General features: G+C 38.5%; 1 pseudogene; it reads right to left on the bottom strand.

Annotated features, from left to right (window-relative positions):
• Positions 1-1,492: 1,492 nt before the first annotated feature.
• LOC135439643 (uncharacterized) lies at positions 1,493-2,185 on the bottom strand (annotated as a pseudogene).
• Between the last annotated feature and the right edge of the window lie 1,471 nt (positions 2,186-3,656).

Below are 3,656 nucleotides of genomic sequence, written 5' to 3'. Positions count from 1 at the left end.
CCATGCAGGTAATGGCGGAAGGGTTTTACAGCATTAAACACGGCTAACGTTTCCAACTCATATATCGATAACCCTCGATTTGCCATTTACCTTATGCATCAATATGGCACCATACTCTATCGAACTAGCATCGGTATGCAACTCAACAGGATACTGTGGATCATAGATTATCAGAACGGAGTCACTCACTAGTGTTGAAATGATTTTCTGTCGTACTTGTTCGTGTTTTGGTTCCCATTCAAACTGGTTGTTCTTAGCGGTCAGTAAATACAGTGGCTTCATTTGCTCGGAGAATCGTGGAACAAATTGCCGAAAATAAGAAGACAAACCTATGAACTGTCTTAGTTGAGTCACTGACTTCCAAAGCTTCTATCTTCCGCGGATTCGGCCTTAGTTCGCCATTTTTAACTTTGTACCCCAGATATTCAACACTTGGTTTCATAAATGTGCATTTGGCTATATTAAATAAGAATCCGGCCTCAGTCAGGACATTCAACACATTTTCAAGTCGATCATACGCCTCCTACCTCGTGCCGGCCACCACTAAAACGTCATCGATATACACTATGGCATATGAATAGGCCAGTTCACCTAAAGCTCGCGTTATCGCTCGTTGAAAGACAGAAGATGCATTTTTCAAACCAAATTGCATGGAAAGAAACACGTACTGACCCTCAGGTGTTACAAATGCAGTACGTTCTATCGAGTCAGAATGTATGGGTACCTGATAAAACCCGCTTGCCATGCAGTCTATTGATCTAGTCAGATATCAAAGGCAGAGGGTACTTATCCGCAATCGTATTCGCATTCAGTTCTCTATAATCCACACATAGTCGATCATCACCATTTTTCTTCTTTACTAGCAGCATTGGACTCGCAAATGGAGAGCAGCTCGGACGGATGACATCATTCTCTAGAAGCTCTTGTATATTGCCTCTCACTAACGTTTTCTCTTCTGAGCTAATCCTATACGGACGCCTCATTACGGTTTTATTCGCATCCATCAAACGAATTTCCAGCTCCCCAATTGTAACTCGACTATTTGGGATGCCCTTTAGAAATCTGTGTGCATATGGCTCCAATATTTCGACTAGTCTGACCTTGTCTGACTCACACAATTCTGGATCGTTATTTATGAGCTTTGCAAAATCCACTTTGGCAATGTTGGACAGCGTGTTGACAGTATTGATCTTATATATCTCGAATTTGTTTGGCATCTATCGAAACACCAAAACCCTGACTTAAAATTTCACGGCCAATTAACACGTCATGCTTCAAACATTAATCCATTACCACATGAAAAAAGATTTCTTAAGAGTATTCACAAATTTTAAAAGTTGATAGGAAAGCAACGTACGTGATATTGAATTTTCGCCAATGCCTCTTAAAACTACCTTATTATTTAATCTCTTTCCCGCGATTTTTTCAGCCAGCTTTTCTTTCAATAATGAACACTCGGCACCCGAGTCGATGAAAAATGGAACACACTATAGTAGTCGTTCCGTTTGCCAAACGCATACGCTCGCAACTGCTGCTCCAATTCACTGCGTGTTCTGATATTGGTAGTGAATAGCAAGCGCTGCAGTCGGTTGTCTATTTCGGATGCGTGGGCTAGCACAACGGACACCGCTATTTCATCCAGATTAATTGTTTTCCATTTAGACAGCAGTGACGTCACTAAGCGGCTGCCATATACAGACAAGCACTCGCTCGGCTTTGGGCTCCCGTTGAAGATGTTCAGCAAAATGGCTGCCGGCGTCTCTATTCCCTCGTAACGCTGAACAAACAGCTCTCGAAACTCAGGCCATTTGATTCACGTGTAGCAGATCTGCGATAGCCACTGTGATGCTCCACCTTGAAGCGAGTCACTGAGTGCCATCACAAGTGCGCTGCCTTCTATCGGATTCTCAGCCATGATTATGTCCACCGTTTTGCACCAGGCCGCAGCATCTGCACACACAGCGTCGGGATTGTACTTTGGCAGGGTTACAAATGTTGCTTTTTCAACAGCCTTTCCTGATGCCTGCATCGATTGAATTAGATCCATAAAACTTCGGTTCTGCGCCTCGAAAAGTGCACGCCAGTGATTGCCAGAGTGGTCTGGTGGCGAGGCCGATCCCACTTCTGATATCGGAGTGAGGTTGGCATTCAATGGCACATCGTGTCCTTCGTTTTCCTTATTCATTTTCCTTTTTATTCGTCGCCAAAGCACAGCAAGTCCCAAGTCGTTGTCTTTTGGATTCCACGCACAGAATGACTGGACCTAATTTTTTTTCGTCCTCTTTACCCGCTTTGCTCGTCGTCTTTTTCTCTTTTTCTTTTTGTGCTTCCTTCTTTTTACAACAACACTTGGGCCATGCTCATCTGAGAGTCTCTCTCGCTCTCCGAATATGCTCTCAGCAACCTTGGGTCACACTGACAAAATATCGATAGCTAGTATCGTTCAAATATCATTTATTGAACATTGCTTAGTTATTTACAAACATAATAATGATAATATTACTTCTCCATCTCCGACAAATACAAAACTAACATAAAACTAAATAGTATTTTCATTTAATTGTGTATATTTCAATAGTATGTATGTAATGAATGTTCCTATGGTTGAATTCAAGATAAACCATAGAGGATTTACAATTGGATCTAAAATAGACAAAAATTATCGCTTGTGGCATGAAAGATTATTACAGATGAGTAGAGGGAGGTTTTTGGAAATTGTGCGAAATTATATGTTTGAAGATATAGAGATTTTAAAAATATGCAACTGAATGATTATTGACGCTTGTGTTAATGGTAAGCAAACTAGACTCCCGTTTAAAAGTACCAAAAATATAGATCATGTCAAGAGACCTTTATTTATGGTTCATTCGGATGTTTGTGTTCCAATAACACCTTCAAGTATTGACGAAAAATGTATTATGTAGTTTTTGTAGAACAATATACACATTATTGTGTAACCTATTTGATAACCTATAAATCTGATGTGTTTTCTGATTTTATAGATTATGTGGCAAAGAGCGAAACACATTTTAACTTAAAGGTTGTAAATCTCTACATTGATAATGGAAGAGAATATTTGTCAAATGACATGCGTAATTACTGTGTAGAAAAAGGAATAAGCTACCATTTAACTGTACCTCATACACCACAACTAAACGGAGTATCAGAACGCATGATTAGATATATAACAGAGAAGGCGAGAACAATGATTAATTCTGCAAAATTGGATAAAAGGTTTTGGAGTGAAGCTGTTTTAACAGCAACATATTTAATTAATAGAACTCAAAAAGGGAGTTCGGGATAAGACAACTTTTTCAACGGTATATGCTCACAATAAAACGAGAAAACGAAAATTCGATGATAAATTACAGGCATATTTGAATCAATATAAAGGGCGAAAAAGAAATAAGTGGCTTTTCACATAATATATGTTGGTTAAAAGGAAAAAAGGAAGAATAAAAAATTAAATTTATATAATTAGACAGTAAGAAAGCTAATTATTTTATGACAAAAGAGAAGGATTAAAATTCAATTGTCTCTAAAAAACTAGTCATAATTGCGTAAGAAAATTTCCTATTTCGATTTTCAGGCATATTTGGATCAATATAAAGGGCGAAAAAGAAAAAAAGGAAAAATATATTTTGATTAAAAGGAAA

Source organism: Drosophila montana, unplaced genomic scaffold (assembly GCF_035044405.1).
Source record: "Drosophila montana isolate Dmon_TW-CO22-7 unplaced genomic scaffold, ASM3504440v1 contig_671_1, whole genome shotgun sequence".
Classification (NCBI taxonomy): Eukaryota; Metazoa; Arthropoda; class Insecta; order Diptera; family Drosophilidae; genus Drosophila; species Drosophila montana.
The sequence above is the reverse complement of the archived record's forward strand: the minus strand, read 5'-3'. Positions and strand labels throughout refer to the sequence as shown.